This window comes from Phascolarctos cinereus, unplaced genomic scaffold (assembly GCF_003287225.1).
Source record: "Phascolarctos cinereus isolate Bilbo 61053 unplaced genomic scaffold, phaCin_HiC Scaffold_4;HRSCAF=312, whole genome shotgun sequence".
Taxonomy (NCBI): Eukaryota; Metazoa; Chordata; class Mammalia; order Diprotodontia; family Phascolarctidae; genus Phascolarctos; species Phascolarctos cinereus.
This window is the reverse complement of record NW_027555847.1, coordinates 383,459,870-383,482,239: the sequence shown is the minus strand read 5'-3', so window position 1 is coordinate 383,482,239 and position 22,370 is coordinate 383,459,870. Positions and strand designations below refer to the sequence as shown.

General features: G+C 37.8%; 1 pseudogene; it reads right to left on the bottom strand.

Moving 5' to 3' along the window:
- Positions 1 to 9,584: 9,584 nt before the first annotated feature.
- On the bottom strand, positions 9,585 to 9,920 carry LOC110208019 (large ribosomal subunit protein P2 pseudogene; annotated as a pseudogene).
- Between the last annotated feature and the right edge of the window lie 12,450 nt (positions 9,921 to 22,370).

Genomic DNA, 22,370 nt, shown 5'->3' with positions numbered 1-22,370 from the left:
ATTCCAAAACTAAAGTATTTGAAGAATGGTGTCATACCTCCTTTCTTCTCTAGGTGATCTCTTGTTTCTTCCGCTCTTTCTCATACATAATAGTTTCCAAAAGCCTGGCTGCCATCCTTCAGAAATCTTCCAAAGAAGAGGAAATTTTCTTTTTCCCCAACCTTGAACATAGAGAAATGCTAACAACCATACAAACTGTCCCATGGAAGCAGCCAGACAGTTAAATCCTAATGATTAAGACAAATACAAATACGGCTTCACCAAGACACACACACACACACACACACACACACACACACACACACACATATACACACAGAGATACAGTCAGATACATACACACATACTATGTAGATATGCACCACATACACAAATGTATATCTAACCCAGCAAGAAGGCTTTGTTCAAGAGAGAATTGAGAAAATTTGACTACGGAGTCAGAGTTGATGAAAGACTAAATGTCATGAGAAGTCTTCAAAGCAAAGAATAGGAGACTTCTGCCCCTGCAGTACCCTGCAATCTTTTAAGAAATTGCTTTGCCCAAAGATGGTTCTTTACAATTGCAGATCTCTGAGTCACTCTGCTTTATAACTGCATAAGAACATTCTCTTTTGCTATAATTAAGTAATAATTATTATCCCCCTCCCCACTATCCCAGGGAGGATTCAGTGAGATAAACAGCTCTCAGATAAATAAAACTCAGAGACTGTGGGCTGCAGCTTTTATTGATTCACAAGGTACTTATCTCCCTGTTTGCTCCCAAGTAAAAAATAATGATAGTAATTATATTAAAAAATGTTTCCCTTTTTTAATTATTTAAAATTGCTGTTTTCAACTTTAACCAAACAGTAATTGCTTTTATGGCTCTAGTATAACAAAAGGAGCTTGACAGTGTGAGGAACAGAAAGCCACACCCTTCCCAGGCCTAAGAAAATCCAAACTGCTCTCATTAAGGTATAAGTAAGTTCTGCAGCCAGAAGCTGGGCTTTCTCCATGGGTCTGATTAATCCCTGACAAATTTTATTACCTGAAAGCCTGTGCACCCATTTGATGGCTTATGGATGAGCTGAGGGGGTTCAGGGGATTTTCTAGTACAATGATGGGCAAAGTGTTCTTGAAATGGCTAGTATTGCCATCCTTGGTATGGGGAAGGGAATAAGCACTTGTTTTGTGTGTACTATGTGCCAGGCACTCTGCTAAATGCATTTTACATGTATGATTTCATTTAATTCTCATAACAATCTTGAGAGATAGGTGCTGTTATTATTCCCATTTTATAGCTGAGGAAACTGAGGTAAACAGTAGTAAGTGACTTGTCTAGGATTACTCAGCTAATAAGTATCTGAGGCAGGATTTGAACTTAGATCTTCTTGATTCCAGGCCAAGCACTCTATCCACTGAGCCATCTAGTTATCTATGGCAATTTAAAGAGTTGATTGGTATCTCTAACCCTATTGAGCATAGAGGTGCTACAATGTTCCCAAAAGATGTTCGTTTTGGCTAGTCTCTCTTATGCCATGCCTTGGTCTTTGGAAGCAAATAATAGTACTGTACAGTTGCACAGAGTTGTGAGAGCAGAGATCCTAACTGGATGGGGAGAGCAAGAATGTCCTCCTGCCCTTTAAGTCTTCCCATTTTAGGCTAAACTCCCACTCCGCTGTTTTTGTTTTGTTTTTTGTTTTTTTATATTGATCCGGGGGTGCTACAGAGGGAATCTTTGTTGAGGTATAGGTTAGGCTAGATGATTATTGAGATAGCTTTCAACTCTGAGGTTTGGTATCTCTGTTGTTTGGAAGAAACAAAGTTCCTCTCTCCATTTAGGTCAAGGCAAGATTTAACACCATTTGTTATCCCCTTGGCTGTGGACTCTACATGGGGAAAAATGTGAAAGATTACAAAAGTTCACTTTATAAGTGAACTAGAAGTAAAACTCTTCCTTATGAATTTTGAAAGTTCCACATAAAGATGTTCTATACCAGGTTGCAAAGTGCACCAAACACAGTTGATTGCTCATATACAGGATATAGTAAATAATTATTCAATAGGTTCTGAAAGGAAAGGTAATCAGTGTAATCAACAATCTAAGGGTAATGAGATATTCCATTTCCACAATCTGAAATATATATATTTTTGAAAATAATCAGTGAAAAAGTCCCATTTAAAAATCATTATTCTGTTTCAGAAGTTTTTTTTTCTTTAATACATTTTCACTTTAGCAAAGATCTTTAAGTTCAGCAAACACCAATTTCCACGCCACAATGGTCCCAAAAGAAATTATGGGAGTCAGAGTCAAGTCCGGAAAACTTGTCTTAATGTGACTACAGGAACCAGAAACTCAACACAGTACCAGGTGTACAACAAACACTTGTTGCTTTAACTTATCTCATCCTTTCTGGGGAAGAGAATTGTCATTCTATCAAATGCAGTTCCAGGAAATCACAGGGTGCCATGTCATTGCAGATCTTGCTTTTGGGAAGACAGGAATTAATTTCTTCTGTGAGTATATTAGAGTCCCCAGGACATATTGAGCATCCACCAAAACTTAATGAGAAAAAAGCCAACAAGCACAAATTCATTCATGTAAAACTATCTCTTGTACCCAACAGAAATGTCTTATCTCAGTTTTCACAAAATTACAGATGAAGTAGTTTGAACTCTTTTTTGCCTATAAGTCACTGAAAGTGTCAAGTTTTGAAAAGGATACTAGCTCACTGATTATGGTAAATCATTTGCCAGTTTCTGTTTGTTAAATTTGTGATTTTAAGTGTCAATCTAAATGCATGCTAACAAAAAACATACTTTACAAGTTAATGACAGGTATTACTTTTAAAAATTTTATACATATGGAAACTGAGAGAGAGGTTAAATGATTTATTCCAAGATCTGTGGCATTGTGTTAGAATTATGATGATGACCCAGGTCTTCTGATTTGATCCAGTATTATTTCCAGTAAACCAATTTTACCCCTGAGCTAGCTAGGTTCCAGTTAAGTAAAGTTTTAATGAATTATTTATTTGTTTCTGTTTTACCCAGTAGAGTAAAGCAATGAAACGACATAGAAACCAAGCATATTCTTCCCCACCTTAAAAAAAAAAAGCTGTTTATATTGATTGGTAGGGAAATCATAAAGTCTTGAGTTGAAAAGAACCTTATAGATAATTAATTAGTCTTTCATCTATATAGGAATCCCCTCTATAACGTCTCTAACAGATAGGTATCCAACCCTCCACTGAAAGACTTCTAGTAATGAAAAATCTCTATGAATCTAACATACAAACAAATTGAGAGTATCCTTGATGAAGGTTATGAAAAGTAACAGGTGGATTTTTACAACTGAAATTCTATAGCAGAACACATTTTAATTTCCAGAACTGACAAAAAAGGTACAGTGAGTCAAAAGAAGTTATCATTAAGGTGTCAGTGAATCTTAAAGTTGTCAGAGACTTCAGAGGCCACCTTATCCAATCTCTATGTGAAAAAAGAATTAATTTTATGTTATAAATGATCAGTGGTCATTAAGCTTTTGCTTGAAGATTCCTGGTGATAACCCATCACCTCCTCAGATAGCCTATTCTACTTTGGATAGCTATAATTTTAAAGTTTTTCCTTACATCAAAGCTAAATCTGCCACTTTTTTCAACTTTCATCCATTTTTCCTAGTTATGCCCTTTAAGGATAAGTACAATAAATCCATTTCCTCTTTCGCATTACATCTTGTAGTGCCTATTAAAAAAATTCTACTGTGGGACAAAATGTCACTTGAAAGACTCTCCTCCAACAAGGAATCCCATGTATATGTTATAAAATTGCTTGAAAAGTCAAATAATTAGTATGTCAACTAATTATATCCATTCATATGGATGGTGGAAAGTTATTATCAGTAAGTGTTGCCTTAAAAACAGTGAGATTGAGAGGCAGGACAAGTAAGCAGGAAGAAAGATTGGCAAAAGGGCCCCTAAATAGTCATCATCAGAGCAGTTGAGAATGAGATGAGAAGAAAAAAAAAGATACATAAAAAATGTTCAGAATGAACTTTTCGCCATCAAAGGCAGTAGATTCATCACATTTGGAATCCAGCACAACAATTTCAGATATGCCACGTGAATAAGTGTCAACTACACTGAAGAAAATGAAAATATTCAATAAAACTGAACCAAACCAAGTATGTTATTTCCAAGTAGATGATGCTTGTGTTGGTGGTGACCAATAGAATACAGTATCAATCCATATATCTACTACTATCTACATAAAAATCTGATGAAGTAATCTATATCTGATCAAAGACATGTTTGAGTAATATATAGAAGAGAAGATGCTGAATGATACGGTATAAGAGACCATATCTTGAAAATCATGTAACTGAGTGAAAGGTATAGAAAATACAATGTTCTACTGTGCTTTTTGTTTTTTGACACTAAAAATGTTGATTTGGTAGAGCAAAGTGTCCCTTGAATTCTCTCCCCAACAAAACATCTCTTATGTATATGTCAAAATCACACAAAATTCCTTAAAATATCTAATAATCAATCAATCAATAAACATTTATTAAGCATCTACTACATGTCAGGCACTGTACTAAGTATCAAGTATACAAAAAATGGCAAAAGACAGTGCTTGCACTCAAGGAGAGATTACAATTTAGTAGGAAAGTCAACATGTAAAGAAAATGTATATATTCAAATCTGGCCTCAGATCAAACACTTGACACTTACTAGCTGTGTGACCCTGGGCAAGTCACTTAACCCCAACTGCCTAAAAAAAAATCCAACCAATGGGGCAGCTAAGTGGCGCAGTGGATAGAGCTCTGGGCTTGGAATCAGGAGGACCTGAGTTCAAATCCAGCCTCAGACACTTGACTCTTACTAGCTGTGTGACCCTGGGCAAGTTCCTTAATCCCAGTTGCCTCACCAAAAAGCAAATACATTACCATCTACTTTGTCATTGCACCCTAAGAATGATGGGACCTTTCCACAAGACTTGAGACCAAAATATATACAAAGAAAGCTATATACAGGATAAATAGGAAATAGTTAAGAGAGAGAAGGCATTAGAATTAAGAGGAGTTTGTGAAGGATTCCAATAAAAGATGGGATTTTAGTTGGAACTTAATGTAAGCAAAGGAGGCCAGTAGGCAGAGCAGAGGAAGGAGGGTATTCCAGGCATGAGGGATAGCCAGAGAAAATACCCAGAGCTGAGAGATCGAGTGTCTTGTTTGTGGAACAGCCAGGAGGCCAGTGTCACTGGACTGAAGAGTATTTGTCAAGGAGAAAGGTGTAAGAAGACTGGGAAGTTAGGGGAGGTTAGGTTTTGAAGGACTTTGAATGCCAAACATAGAATTTTATGTTTGATCCTGGAGGCAATAAGTGGGGGTATGTATGTAAGTTCATTTTTGAAAAGAACTGATGACATCACAGGGTAGTCTTGACTCAAGGGTGGATTAGATTGAAGTAAGGCAGAATTGCACAAAAGTTGTCAGCCTCATTCTTTCTTCCTGAGTCAGCAGCAAGACAAAAGTCAAAATGACTGGTAATTATCTGGGATGTAGAGGATAACCTTGGCATCATCAATGTCTGAACAAGCTCTAAGCCCTTCACAGCACCTGCTTCAGCCACCTTCAGAGTCATTGGAACAAATTGTTCTCATGCACCCATTCCACCAAGAGAGGTGTTCTTATGCTTGGGGTAGACATTATCCTAACTCGCTGATGGATTTGAGGCCCATCAGTTATCTTCAACCTGGTTTAGCCCATCTGCCAAGATAGTTGTATTGGGATGCGGGCCCTTCCACATACTACAGTTTCTTGGATCATACATTGAATAAACAATCTGGAGAAATTGTCCATCAATACACATCAGGCAGATACTACAAATACATATCAAGTGGGCTCAAAAGTTATACAGAGGAAATTCAGTAGTTTAGATTATCTTTGGGAAATTGTATAGTTCTTTTAATGTCCCCAAGCTTCTCCTTGAAATAAGGCCCATCTTTTAAATTACAATAATCTTCCTGTGTTGTCATATGATCTTGAGTCAAAGAATATTAATGTCACTGAAGAATTGTCGTTATGCATTTGAGTTGTTAGAAGATGATAGGGAATTCTCAGCCTTATAGTGATTTTGACTAGATTTAAAATTAGGAGACCTAGTTTTGAATCTTTTTTCAGATACTAATTATAAGATGCTGGAAATGTTCCTTAACCTCTCTGAAAATTAGTTTTCTCACCTGTAAAATGGGAATATTAATGCTTGCATTGCTCATGTATTGCTAAAGCATTTTCAGACTTGAAAATGCAAGTTGTTGTTAATATTTAAAATGAATTGGCCTCATAAGAGGTCTTCAGGATAAAGAAAATCAAAGACTAATGAAAAGCAAACAAGCAGTACAAGTTGTTTGACTCCCTGTGTGTTTAATTAATCTTAAGACTCATCTTAAGAGGTAGAATGGTTAAAAGCTGAGACAAAAGTTGACAAGGAGGAGAAAAAAATGAGTAAGTATCTGTGTTTGCTTGGAGGTGGTGTTTGCTATTTTACAATTCCCTGCAAGGATGATCAGAGTTGAGTCGTGTTTGGAGCAAACACTGACACTTACCCTCAATGGACCTTGTGGTTAGTGGTGAATAAAGTTGTACCGAATAAAGTTTTCAGATTGTTCAATGTCTCCAGGGAGTCACAGTAAAAAAGTGGGTGATGGTGGAGGTAAATATTAAAGGAACAGAATAATGAGTTCAGTTTTGTGCATGTTAAACTTGGAGAAATGGCAAAATGTCTTGGCAGAGGTATTTCTTAGGCAGTAGAAGACATGGGACTGTTCAGAAAAGAGTTTAGGGCTAGAAATATAGATTTGGGAGTAATTTGTGTAGAAGTGATTATCAAACCCATGGGAGTAGATAATACTACATAGGGAAAGAGTTTTGAGAGAGGACAGATGATCTGGGGAATGGTCATCCTGGACAGACAAACATGACTAAATATTTTTCTGTTGAAGTTTTGTTATAGTAATTTACTTTCCAACAATAGTTATTTTCAGCTTTCAACAGCTTAAAGGAATTCTCATGAAGGAATCCGTTTTTCTTATTGGGATGGAAGAAATGTGAATTGAGGATGCCATTTATCTTCTAAATCTGATAATAGAATATGAGCAATCCTAGAATCCTTGCCTCTGCTTTATTTTAAAATGAGCGGAATTCATCTCCAATGTTCCTCCAATGTTCCATGTCCAATATTCCATTTCCTCCTGGGCACATCAACACTAATTGTGCTGGCAACCTTACATCCATTAGGCAGTATAAATCAGGGAAAATATCAATGGATTCTACCCTAGCAGCACAATTAGCCAACTTGCTGACCCTCTGACTTCCTGGACACTGTACCTTCTTGACCCACAATACTTGCCTGTTCCTTCCTATCTTATCTGACTTTCCATGCCTATTCTGACCTGTATTATCTGTCCAAATCCTCTCATTTTCTCCAATTCAGCTTCCCTCCCTGATACTTTACTGGATAGTCCTGTCTTGTGTTGCTCATGCCCTCGTGTGACAAAGAGAAAATAGTCTCATTCCTGTATTGATGCAGAATTAATGAAGAAAGGTGCTTCGGAGAGTGTGAACTGCATATCAGAATAATTCTCAGGATAGTTACCTTTTGCCAGCATTAGGCTGTCAAGTCCTTTCTGGAAGTTATACCTTCATAAGGTCATATTCCAGGGGGAATGACAGGTCAGTACTGGTAAGTCATTATTTCCAGCACTGCATTGTGATTTTTGGATGTCATGCCTCTGGGGGATTGAATTACAGCAAAACATAGTTTCTTCTATTGTGATGGCCCTCAAGACTGACAGAGCTGAAATAGACCCAAAGGAAAGAAATATTTCAGGGAAAAAATCCTTGGTGAAATATGCCGTTTTTCTTTGTAAACATCTGTGAGTCAAATGTCATTCACCATGCCAAAACTTAAAGTGAGAGTACAAGAAAATAGTTCTGCAAAATGAGTCCAGTTCTCTGACATATCACTCTGAGATAAGGGATATAACAAAACCAATGTCTATGCAGCCCGTGGTGAGCTCTTTCTTCCCTGGATTGCTACAGCACACATAATCTGAACATACAACTTAACATTAACAATACACAAAACTGTCTTCATTCTTAACTAGTTTTGTGCACATTAGTCTCACCTCAGTCAGATTACAACCTTGAGAGCAGAAGTGTCTGTAATATGTATAGTGTCTACAATAATTTTATGCTGAGTGGCTTAATTGAAATGAATTTCAATGGAGATTTCATTTTGGTGCAGTGAAAGGACTTTGAAGTTAGAGGATCTGTTTTCAAATCCTGGTTCAGCCACTGCCTGTGTGACCTTAAGGAACCCACCTAACTTCTTAATATTCTCTCTACCTTGATTTCTTCAAACTTCTTTCTAAGGGGGATTTGACCTAGTGACCTCTAAGGTTCCTTTCAGTTCTAACACTACAATACCATAATGAAAATAAAGAAATGGGATGTTTTGACATACATTTGTGGGTGTATGTAAAGACGGGGGATATATGTTTGAATTCTGAATTAGGAAAACAACTACTCTGGGCATCCAGAATGAAGTTACCAAAAATACAGTGATGAGGTGTACTACTTGGTACTCTACTAGTCACATAGCATTGCCAATATACATTCGCACCAATAATTTCATGGGGCTTAAACATGTTTTTTATTCACATCTTTTATATCACCTTCATTTTGAGACATCTCACCCTCTTCTGCTATCCAGAAAGCCATTCCTTTTAACAAAGAATTTTTTAAAAAGAGAGAAAAAAAAAGCAGATCAGCAAAACTAACCAACACTGTTGCACTGTGCATGTTTCATCATAAATCTGCTAATCTCCCTCCTCATGAAGCTAACAGTGATCATTTTTGCCTCTGAACTCCTTTGTAAAAAGTTATATCTCACCACATAATCATCGCAGATTTTATGCCCAAATTTTTTTTAACCAAAAAGTGGGGTGCAACCATTATTTGAAGCTTTAAAAAATTGTACTGGTATTACTTAAAAATCATTTATTTTTACACTGTCTTTGGTGCAAGATTAGGATGCACAGAATATTCGTGAATATATGTTAAAAATTGAATACTAACAATGCTCAAGCATTGAGAATTCTAGGCTGGTAGCATGCAATGTGCAAGAGATAAGTGTGTATCCATATTCCACTTGTGAATACATTGCTGCTCTGTTTACCTTTTGAATGGTGTGATGAATAGAATTATACCATGGGATGATTACACAATGAAAGGTACCAAATTTTCAGCCTGGGGAAGGAAAAAAGCAAACCAAACAAAATCAGAGTGTGACAATTATGTGGTGAAATAGGGCTTTTGAGGTTGTCCCTTTTCCTTGCTGACAGAATATATGTACATGTACATATATGTACATACATGTGTGCATGTATGTACATATGTTCGCAGTACATGTATATATTTTATGCACACATACACACAATTCTTCCTTTCCCTTTTCACTTTCTTGACCTTATTTGGCTTCTATAAATTTTTTTTTCTTCTTAAATGAAAGGTTTCTTCGCTCTAGGATCAGGGTTGGTGCTCAGTCAAAGAGACCAAAGCCCACGTCGTCATCAGACTCCTCAGACTCCTTTTTCTTCTCTTCCTTCTTCTCCTCTGCAGCAGCAGGGGCTGCGCCACCAGCAGCGGGGGCAGCAGAGCCAACACTGGCAGCAACAGTGACAGCGCCACCAGCAGGCATGGAGGCCAGCTTACTGCTCCCCTGGGCGATCACATCATCTATGTTCTTGCCTCTCAGCTCGCTGATGATCTTCTTCAGCCGCTGCTAGTCCGTCTCGGTGCCGACGCTGTCCGAGATCTTTTTCAGGTCCTCGTTGCCTCCGAGGACGGCCAGGAGGTAGGCTGCCATGTAGCGCATCTAGGCGGTCTGGGCCTTACTCTTGTGTTGTCCGGTGGTGGCGGCCTAGTGCTGCAGAAATGGCAAGAGCGGTGGCGGGCGCAGCAAATCCAACCTCGGCGGAGTCAAGGCCGGGAAAGCTTGTATAAATAATTTTTAAGGAATTATTTTTATAGTTTTGTAATCGCCCCTTTGAGTTATTTGCATTAGCCTATTCTAAATTGTTCCCTACCATGGCACAGTGGATAAAGGGCTGGATCTGGAATCAGGAAGTTGTTGTTCAGTCATTTTCAGTCATTTTCAATCCTAACTCTTTGGGACCCCATTTGGGGTTATCTTGGCAAAGATAATGGAGTGGCTTGCCATTTTCTTCTCCATCTCATTTTACGGATGAGGAAACTGAGACGAATAGAGTTAGGTAACTCGCCCAGGGTCACATAGCCAATGTCTGAGGCCAGATATGAACTCAGGAAGACGAGGCTTCCTGACTTCAGGCCTGGCACTCTATCCACTGCACCACCTAGTTGCCCCAGAATCAGGAAAATTTGAGTTCAAATCCTGCCTCAGAGAGTGACTACCTGTATAGCCATGAACATCCCTTCACCTCTCTCAGCCTCTGTTTACTCATCTATAAAATGGGATAATAATACCTAGTTCTTCTGAGGCTCAAATGTAAAGTGCTTCACAAACCTGGAGTCACTATATAAATGTTAGCTATTATAAAATCAGAGACACTTGGTGCCAGGTTAGATCCCCTACTCCTGAAGCAATGGAAAATTATAATTGGTTCTATCTCTTTAAAAGCTAATACCACTAAGAAAGAATGAGTTAACTTATTATGTGGGAGTCAGAACCCAGGTATCCCATACAGCTAAGAAGTGATGGAAAACTTGACAAAGCTGGATGTGACAAGTCTAAGAGTATTCTCTCTGAAGGATCTCTTTTCTTAATTTTAGTCCATCAGGACTTTACCTGAGGTTCCTGCAGCTGCTCCTTCCACATCTATTGTTGTTTCCTTTACTGCTGACTGAAATCCAGTTTTATCCTTGGCCCTTAACCTTTTCTTCATTGCTCTTATTACTCTAGCACCCTGCCCTAGTGATTTACATTTTAGGATTTAAGTTTCCTTTTTTTTTTGAGATTTAGATGTGCTGTAATAAACAACAGCCACTTGGAGGAGGGATTGATGAAGGAAGAGAAGGGAAGAAGGAAAGCCAACTAATAAGCTATTACAATAATTTAGGCAAGGGGGAATGAGGCCTTATGCTCAGATGCTGGCCATGTGAGTGGAGAGAAGGTGATGGTTGAGGGACTGTGGAGGCAGAATTGACAGGTCTTAGCAAATTATTGGATATGGAGGAGTGAGGGAGAGAGGGGCATTAAAGGAAATTGAAGCTGTTAACCTGAGACTCTGGAAGGATAGTGGTGCTTTTGACAGAAACAGGGAAGTTAGTAAGAAAGGTATGTTTGAAGGAAAGGTGATGAATTATCTTTTAAACATGTAAGATTCAAGATGAGTATAAGATAGTCTGCTTGAAATGTATAATGGTAGTTGGTGATGTGGGAATTGAGTTTGGAAGAGAGATTAGGGCTGAATTGATAGCTCTGGGAGTCATTGACATAGAGACAACCATTGAACCCCTGAAAGCTGATGAAATCGCTGAGAGCTAAAGTATGGCAACTAAAGAGAAGGCGGCTCAGGAAAGATCTTTGGAAGTACACCTCAAATTAGGGAGTATGACATGGATGATGATCCAGTAAAGGATACCAAGGAGTGGTCAGTCAGATAGGAGAATCAAGAGAGAGCAATGTCATGAAAACCAAGAGAAGAGACAGAGCATCCAGGAAGAGTAGATGGCAAATAGTGTGTAGGGTTAGAGAGCTCCGTGTGGAGAAAAATAGGTTCGTTTGTAGAGAGGCCCATATATAAGGAGAGCGTTGGCATTGTATGACCCAAAGGGAGGCAGAACAGACATTTCTAGCCTCTTCTCCCCGCCCCCATCTTTTTTTTAAAAACAAAATATTTTATTTTTCCTAATTACATGTAAGAACAATTTTTAGCATTCTTTTAAACAATTAATTTATTTTTAGTTTTCAACATTCACTTCCACAAGATTTTGAGTTCCAAATTTTCTCCCCATATCACCCTTCTTCCCACCCCAATATGGCATACATTCTGAATATCCTTTTCTTTTGTTTTCCCTCCCTTCTATCACCTCCCCTTCCCCTTCTATTTTCCTGTAGGGCAGGATAGATTTCTGTACTCCACTGCCTGCATAGCTTATTTCCCACTTAACACGCAAAAACAGTTTTTAATATTTGTTTTTAAATCTTTGGGTTCCAAATTTTCTCCCTTCCTCCCTTCCCACCCACCCTCATTGAAAATGCAAGCAACTTGATACAGGTTAAAAATGTGTAGTCATGCAAAACATTTCCATAATAGCCATGTTGTAAAAAACTAACTGTATTTCCCTTCATCCTATCCCACCTCCCATTTATTCTATTCTCTCCTTTGACCCTGTCCCTCCTGAAAAGTGTTTGCTTCTGATTACTCCCTTCTCCAATCTGCCTTCCCTTCTATCATTCCCCCCTCTCTTATCCCCTTCCTTCCTATTTTTTTGTAGGGTAAGACAGATTTCTCTACCCAATTGTGTATGTATGTTATTTCTTCCTTAAGCCAAATCCAATGAGAGTAAGATTCATTCATTCCCTCTCACCTCCCCTTTATTCTCCTCTACTGTAAAAGCCTTTTTTCCCTCTTTTTTTCTTTCCTTTTTTATTTAAAAAATCTTTTTTTAAAAATTTTTATGCAATTGGGGTTAAGTGACTTGCCCAGGGTCACATAGCTAGTAAGTGTCAAGTGTTTGGTCTGAGGCTGGATTTGAACTCAGGTCCTCCTGACTTCAGGGCTGGTGCTCTCTCCACTGCACCACCTAGCTGCCCCTCTTCCCTCTTTTATGTGAGATAATTTACCCCATCCTACCTCTCCCTTTCTCCTTCTCCCTGTACAATCCTCTCTCACCCCTTAATTTTATTTTTTAGATATCATCCCTTCATATTCAACTCACCCTGTGCCCTCTGTCTATGTATATTCCCTCCTATTACCCTAATGCTGAGAAAGGTCTCATGAAGTTACAAATATCATCTTTCCATATAGGAATGTAAGCAGTTCAACATTAATAAGTCTCTTGTGATTTCTCTTTCCTGTTTACTTTTTTCATGCTTCTCTTGAGTCTTGTATTTGAAAGTCAAATTTTCTGTTCAGGTCTGGTCTTTTCATCAGGAATGCTTGAAAGTCCTCTATTTCACTGAACGGACATTTTTCTCCCTGAAAGATTATGCTCACTTTTGCTGGGTAGGTGATTCTTGGCTGTAATCCTAGTTCCTTTGACCTCCAGAATATTATATTCTAAGCCCTTTGATCCCTTAATGTAGAAGCTGCTAAATCTTGTGTTATCCTGATTGTGTTTCCACAGTACTTGAATTGTTTCTTTCTGGCTGCTTGCAATATTTTCTCCTTGACTTGGGAACTCTGGAATTTGGCTATAATATTCCTAGGAGTTTTCCTTTGGGTATCTCTTTCAGGAGGTGATTGGTGGATTCTTTCCATTTGTATTTTACCCTCTGGTTCTAGAATATCAGGGTAGTTTTCCTTGATAATTTCTTGGAAAATGATGTCTAGGCTCATTTTTTGATCATGGCTTTCATGTAGTCCAATAATTTTTAAGTTATCTCTCCTGGATCTATTGTTCAGATCAGTTGTTTTTTCTAATGCAATGTTTCACGTTGTCTTCCATTTTCTTCATTCTTTTGGTTTTGTTTTACAGTGTTTTGATTTCTCATAAAGTCATTAGCTTCCATTTGCTCCATTCGAATTTTTAAGGAAGTATTTTCTTCAGTGAGCTTTTGGACTTCCTTTTCCATTTGGCCATATCTGCTTCTGAAGGCATTTTTCTCCTCCTTGTTTTTTTTGGACTTCTTTTGCCATTTGGGTTAGTCTATTTTTTAAGGTGTATTTTCTTCAGTATTTTTTTGGTTCTCCTTTAGCAAGCTGTTGACTTGTTTTTCCTTATTTTCTTGCATCACTCTCATTTCTCTTCCCAGTTTTTCCTTTACTTCTCTTATTTGCTTCTCAAAATCCTTTTTGAGCTCTTCCATGGCCTGGGACCAATTCATATTTTTCTTGGAGGTTTTGGATGTAGGAGCTTTGACTTTGTTGTCTTCTTCTGGTTGTATGTTTTGATCTTCTTTGTCACCAAAGTAAGAGCCTGTGGTCTGACTTTTTTTGTGCTGTTTGCTCACAATCCCGGCCAATTACTTGACTACTAAACTCTTTGTTAAGGTAGGGGTCTGCTTCCATTTGTGGAGAATGTACTGTCCCAAGCTTCAGGGGTTTTGTGCAGCTGTTTTCAGTGATACTTCTAGGGACCTATAAATTTTCAGTTCTTCCAAAGTGGTATGATCAATGGTGAGGTGTTTACTCCTTTCCTGGTCTATATTGTGGTCTATGAGTGACCACAAGCACTCTTTTCTTCTCTGGAACTGTGAGGAGGATTTATACCATCACCTGTCTACCATCATCACAAGCTCCACCACACCAACACTCCTCCTTGCCCCAGGACCACCACCCAAGACTGTGACCCAGATCCAAGCATGGGCAAAGCAAGAGAATCCTGCCTCAACACCAGCAAAGAGATCCCTGCAGTCCCCCTCTGATCATCTGCTTGATCCTCCCCTTATCTGTGGGCTGAGAGCTCTGGAAGTAGACGCAGCCTTGGGGCTATACCAGGACTGGGGCTGGACCAAGCGCCTTTCTCACCAAGTTCTGACAGACCTTTCCTACTGACCTAAGTTGTCTTTGGCATTTATGGGTTGACAAGTCTGGAAACCACTACAACTCCCCTTGATTCAGTCCCCTGGGCCCTTCTCCAGGTTCAGTGAGGCCTGGTCTTTGCCTATGTAGCCCACACTGAACTGCACTACTCTCCTAGCCCAGTGCAACAGACTTTTCCAATCAATAATCCAAGTTGTCTTGGGCTAGAAATTTGTTTTACTCTGTCTTTTTGTGGTTTCTGCTGCTCTAGAATTTGTTTAGGGCCATTTTTAGCAGGTATTTGGAGGGGTTTTGGTGAGAGCTTAAGCACGTCACTGCTCTTACTCTGCCATCTTGGCTCTGCCCCCCCCCCAACTCTTTTTGAGGGAGAATTTCATTCCTGCCAGGAGGGGAAACAGAAAGTGGGGGCCAGAGGCTATTCTCCTCTCAGCAGGGAAAAGGGACACTGGCCTAGGATTATATCTGTCTACTCCCTTAAATATTATTTGTCTATGCCCTAGACTAATCACTCTAGGAGATATGATGTAAAGGTTCAATCTAACTTCTCATCTTTTTGTCATCAATATGACAGAGAGAAGGAGAAGTCTAAGCTCTATATCCAAGGCTTGATTCCTTTCCCACCAAATGCCAGTTCCACAATGAACAAGAGGGCAAATAGTAAGGAAACCCATTTATCCAAATCATAACAAAACAGATGTCAGAGAAGGCATACATAGGCGAACATATACTAGATGATACAGAGTGAAGGATCTCTACCATTGGGATCGAAATAACTCATATTGACCAAGAATGATCCTGTTTGACTCCCTGAAGTCTCTAGAGTAGCAAGCTGGATATAAGGACACAAAAAAAGACACTGCCAGCTCCTCTCATATCTTTCTAGAGTCTTTTTCCTCAGCAATCCAAAGTGAGATTGACCTCTCCCATCTTCTTTCTAGAAGCTGAAAAATAGAAACACCTGAGGCAACTCATTGCTTGGAGAGTTCTGATGATTAGAAGCTTAATTAGTCCTGAAGGGTGAATAAAGAAGGCTGGAGCTCTCCTATTCTCTTATCAACTCTGACCTGCCCCTCATTACAGGGCAAGGCATTGGGCTGCATCAATGAAGAGAGAGTTCCATACCAATGGGCTTTGGGACAGGAGTTACATGTAGTAAAGAGAGGTTATGAAGGGTGAGGATCAAGAAAAAGATATAGCACTGTATTGGGAAGTATGGAAGATCCTGTTAAACTAGAAAGACTTCAGGCATGGATGTGGCTGTTGTCCAAGGAGCAGCCTATTTAAATACTGGAGGGGTCATCACCAGAAGGTTGAGCATCTGGAGATGATTTACTTTTCCAAATAAGCAGCCCACATAGATGACCTACTAAGACATGTGTTGATTAAAGAAGTGAGTAACCTTGGAGGTGAAATCAGGGATTATTAAAGTATTCAAGTAAGCGATGTTCTTGAACATTATGCTAAGCTTTTAGGGGATAGGCACCATGTACTATATCTTGTGCATCTTCCATAGCATTTGATTAATGATTCAGTCAACTGACAGATTGTGTTAGACTCTGGGGGTATAAAGAAAAATACGAAATAGTTTTTGCTCTCAAGGAGTTTATATTCAATCATTAAAAATGACATATAAGTGTTTTAAAAATATGGCTTCCATAAAATATAAGTAATTTTACAACATATGTAAATTAAATGTGAGCTAATTTCATTAGGATGTGGAAGTGCTTGAAGTGGGAGAAGCAGCAGAAAAAACTTCTCATACAGTGGTTTGTGCAGTACTGAGTTTTGAAAGCAGTGAAGGATTCTGAGAGGAAGCAGTAAATTCCAGGTATTGGGGACAGTCAGTGTAAAGTCATGGAAATGGGAGATGAAATAACATGGAAGGGCCTTAAATGGCAGAATATATATGATAATGAGCTACTAGAGTTTAATGAGCAGAGGAATGATAGGTTCAGACCTTTACTTTAGGACTACTGCCTGGTAGCTATGTAGAAGGTGGATTAGAGAATGAAGAGATTTGAGGCAGGGAGACCAGATAAATAACTGTTCCAATAATCCAGGTGAGAGGTAATATATATAGAAAAGGGAACAAATTCAAGGTAATGTTAAATGAGAATCCACAAGACTTAGCTGATTCGATTCGACTAATTCTGCACACTATTAGACTGATTCGATATGAGGGAATAGGAGAGTGAAGAAATGTAAGATGATTTTGAGATTGTGAACCTGCCTAACTGGAAGGATAGCAGCACCCTCAATAGAAATGGGGAAGTTAGGAAGAAGATAATGCGGGTAAAAGAGAATCATTTGTGTTTGTGACATATTGAATTTGAGATGCTTACATACATCCGGTTGGAAATGTCCAATAATGCCTGTCAGCTGGAGAATGGCTGAACAAGTTGTGCTATATGATTATGATGGAATACTATTGTGCTATAAGAAATGATGAGGGGGTAGTTAGGTGGCATTGTAGATAGAGCTCTGGCCCTGGAGTCAGGAGGACCTGAGTTCAAATCTGGCCTCATACACTTGACACTTGCTAGCTATGTGATCCTGGGCAAGTCACTTAACCCCAATTGCCTCACCAAAAAAAAGCAAAAAAAAAGAAAGAGAGCAAAATGGTTTCAGAAAGACCTGGGAAGACTTATATGAACTGATGAAAAGTGAAGGGAGCAGAACCAGAATAACATTGTAAACATTAACAGCAATATTGTATAATGATCAACTGCGAAAGACTTAGCTACTCTTACCAAAAAAATTCCAAAGGACCCATTATGAAAAATGTTATCCTCCTCCAGAGAGAGAACTAATGAATCCAGTGCTGACTGAAGCATACTTTTTTCACTTTGTTTCTTGCTTTTTATTGCTATTTTTTTTTTTGCAACATGGCTAATAATGAAAATAGTTTTTTCATGACTTCACATGTATAGTTGATATCATATTGCTTGCCTTTTCAATGGGTGAGGTGGGGTGGGGGAGAAAGGATTTGGAACTCTAAATTTAAAAAAAATAATGTTAAATAAACAAATAAAAGGGAAAAAAAAAGAAATGTTCGCTAAGTAGTTGTTGATTGTGACTGAAGCTAAGGAGAAAGACTATGGCTGCACATATAAATTTTGGAGTCATTTACATAGAGATGATAGTGAAATCCATAAGAGCTGGTGAGATTAAGAAGAGATAAACTGCATCAAGAGAAGAGAAGGCCAAGGACAGAGCTTTGTGGTATACCTATTTAGGTAGTATTTAGATAATAATCTTACATGGAGGCTGAGGACTAGACAGGCAGATAGTAGAGGTACAAAGAGAAGGTAGTGTCATAGCACTGCACTTTGAACATAGTAGGTGCTCTGTAAATGTTTGTTGGTTGTTGATTAGTATCTATCCAGTGCTTCATATCAATGCTTTCTGGGCTTTTTATTACCATGCAGATGACTCTTTCAGAGCTGCTATATGTATCACTTAAAATGTCTATATCAAATTAAAATGTAGTCAACACTTGTTTGGACATCATTCATTATTAGATGGACTCAGATGTTTTTTGGTCGGATCATAATCCCCAAATTATGAATTACCTAGAGTAAAAGACTCAAAACTTTATTGTGTATTAAGTCAGGTATTGACCCCATTATGATAATAGTAGGAAAAATCCTTTTACCTATTCTGAATTCACAAAATAAAATCAAGGGTTATAAAAGACATAGTTTTGAAAGAAAGGTTCTAAGACCATATGAAAACACATTTACCAAACAATTTACCTAGGAAACATTTCCAAGCTAAATATGTGCAGATAATTTTGAAATGAGGGTGTATTATTTGGAAAATTACTTAGAAGATGGTTGAGTTATAACCTATTCACACTATTTCTATGCTTTTTTCTTTAAAATGTGAAAAGCATTTAAAAAAAAACTTCAGGCATGAATTTTACAGATGGTTTAAAGAACTGGTGAGGATTGACAACAATTAAAGATGTAATCTTGGACAAATAATTTCACCTCTCTGATTCTTGATTTATGTTTCTGTAAAATGATTTGCTTTGCTTTTAAAGGCAATTGTCCAATGGCATTTCTACATTCATTATAACTGGGAGAGAATCTTCTGTTTGTGTGAGAATCACAGTCCAAGTTCATTACAGTGAAAAACCTTGATTTAAAAAAAAATCAGTTTTTTAAAGGTTTGACCAAATGAGTCAAACACACAGATGATACAATAAGTTGTATTGTTTAAAAAAGCCAAAAAATATGATTGAATTGCAAAACAGCTTCAGAGAGCTCATATAGACATAGCCTTAAGCAATGTCTGTATAGGCAAAATGAAGAAGACAGTTGAGCTTAGGGGGTAGAAAGAAAAATCAAGAAAATGTGTACTGAGAGTTATTTTCAGGAGTTTCCTATCTCCGGACCCAACCCAGCTCCATGATTCTAGGTTACACAGACTATTCCCCTCATTCACTATCTCCTAATTCTTACATGGAAAGACTGCCAATATAGTGTTAGACATCTGGTTTAAAAATGAAAACACAAACTCACATCTGGGTTTTTGTCTACAGATTGCTAAATATCCAAACATTTGGGAGTAGCTTGATGATGAACTGTTTTTTTTTTTTAATTCATTCAGATGTTTGGCATCATTTAAGCACAAACTAAGACGGGATATTAAAAGTTACAATAAAGACAGAAAGGGAGAGAGAATGAGAACTCATGCAAAAAGTACAATCACTATACTATCATAGCTAGAATAAGAGTGTTTGAGATGAAGTGACCTTAGGGGACCAGTAGCAGAGTTAGGATTAGAGACCAGATCTCAGTGTTCTTTCAAGAATATCACATTGCTTTAATGTAACATAAACAAAGATAAAGTATCTAAAGTGTGAGTTTCTTTATAGTGAATCTTATGAATTTTCTGGAAAGATTGTATTCTATCTATGAAACTTACACAAATAAATTATATTTGAAGGTCTCACAGTGTCCAAACTAGGAACTCTTACTGTATGCTAGTCATTGTGCTAAATACTGGGAATATAAAGAAAGACATAAGACAATCTCAGCCTTAAAGAGTTTCATAACCTAGTGGGGGAAAAGAACATGAAAAAAGAAGCTGACTTGGCCAGGGTCATACAGCTATTAAATGTCTTAGGTCAGATTTGAACTCCTGTCTTCCTGACTACAGGGCCAGCACTCTATCCACTGTACAGCTTGAATCATTGTATTGCTTTGTCTCCCCATAGGGCTTACAGAATACTAATTATGCAGTAGCTATTCAATAAATACTAGTTGAATTGAATTCTTTCTTTATTGTAGGGAAAAAGTATACTATAGTCATATAAATATCCTCCCCTGTCTTTCAAAGGAATGAAAACTTGCCTTTGTGAAATAATCATTGGTTTAAAAACAAGTTGAAATGCCACCTCCACAGTAGTATCTCTTAGTAAGCTTCAGTCTAAATTCACAGAAGTTCAAAGTTGATTTAGTGTGACTGTAATTGGGAAAGAACCTATAGCTGTACCAGCCGGAGTCACTGGCATTTCAGCCTCCATGCATTTACTCATTTAGCATGCTTATAAACATTGTGATCTGTTAGCAGCAAAGAAAAAAACAGAAACAAAACCAAAAAACCAAAAAAACCCCCAAAGCCTAGCATCTACTTGGAATAATTAGTTAAAACAGGAAACTTTCAGATGACAAAGGGGTTATATTTCCCCACTACTTCAAACCAATGACACATTAGCACTTCTTCCTCTATGAGTGCTTCATAACCCTGAATTAAAAACAAACAAACAAAAAGATCCTAGTTACTATCTTGCTCATAAAACAGAAATATTTCAATTTAGTTTTATTGTCTGAGTTTAGACATTTTTACCATGACTGATTCAGCATTGAGAGGCAGCTAGGTATTGCAAAGAGTAAAGAGAAAAAAGGAACTAATAATACCTGATTTCAAATCCAGCCTCAAACACTTGTTAGCTGAGTGATCTAGGTAACAAGACGTTTAACTTCTGTTTGCCTTGGTTTCCTTAACTGTAAAATGATGATCATGATAGTTCCTATCTTCTAGGGTTGCTGTAAAGATCAGATAAGATAATATTTGTAAAATGCTTAGCACAATGTCCAACACATAGTAGGTACTTAATAAATGCATATTTCCTTCTTTTCCTCCCTATTCTTTTATATTATGGCATGTATTCTCAGAACCTGAACACTTATCATTTTGAATCCAAACTTTCCTAAACTTTGAACCCAAACATGTGCAGTAATCTATAGAATATTGAATATGAAAGAATAATAGCAAGATAGTGACTTTTCCTAGGACCATTTCTATTTGAACCTCAGTGAACAAGATGAGATCAAAATAATTATAATACCTACTTCATTGTATCTATTACTTTCACATGAACTCAATCATTATAACAACTTTATGAAATTTGCAAGAAGGGTATTACTATCATTACTTTACATATGAAGTAACTGAAATCCCAAAAGGCTGTCTTACCCAAGGTCATCACATGGCTAGCCAAGTCTTCTGAGTCCTAGTCCAGCCTTTCTTCCAGGACACAAAAGTTACCTCTCCATTTTGACAGCATTTTTTAAAACCAGGATAAGAGAGTTCCAAGAACATCATTTCATTTCACTGAAAGAGCATAGCAAGATTGCAGTTCTGAGTAACCTTAAACATCAAGAAAACAGAATCCATTTTCATGAGGCCCTAGTCTGACCAGTTCTTCTGTTAGCATAGGCAGGGTCCCAGTGGAAATAGAAATGCATCTGTCTTATTGAAGTCGATCATGTGGAGAAAATGAAAATAGGAAATCTAGCTGAGATGTGCCTACACAGGTAAAAGGCATTGCAGAGCCAAGGCAGCTACCCAGATATCAGAAACTTTGGTAAGGTCAGCCTTTGTGTAATCTTCTGCCACCTCTTTGTACAAGTGTTTAAGGAAAAAGAGGACTGATAGACATGAGTAGTACAGATTGATTGAAAGTAATGATTGCATCAACTGATAATTACTTAACTTATAGTTTTGACCAAGTTGAAACAACATACATTATTAGGGAAATGTTTTAGGCTTATAATGAGAAGACAACGCTGGTCAAAAGTCTTGTATATGTTGGGACAATGATTTTATTTCATTTTCATAGTTAGTCATTTATCTCACAAGTAATTATTCTAATCTATCCCATCCCATTTTTTCTATTCTATTCTTTTCACCCTTCTCAACCTAGGTATTCTTATTCAGGGAAGAATTAGATTGGATGACTAAGGTCCCTTCTAACTGTAAAATTCTGTGACCAGGGAAGACTTCAAGTACAAGGTAGAATTTAAAATGTGAAGCAAGTTTAAGCCCTCAGTTGAGGAAAGATGTGAGGGAAGGAAAGAAAGAGGGCATTCCAGAGGAAGGGAATTGAAATGTGCATAGAAATAGGAATGTTTAAGATGAGACAGAAACAGAGAACAATTCCATTTGACCAGATTGGAGGCCTTGTGTAAGAGATAATATTGGAGAGGTAGGGTTGGAATCATATTCTGACAGATGGGGACAGAGAAGAATGTAAAAAAAAATTAAAATTCTAAAATGAGTGGTTTCTATCAGAAGACCTAATTTTTTTAAAAATGTGATTTTATATTCTGTACCATGCTGAAGAA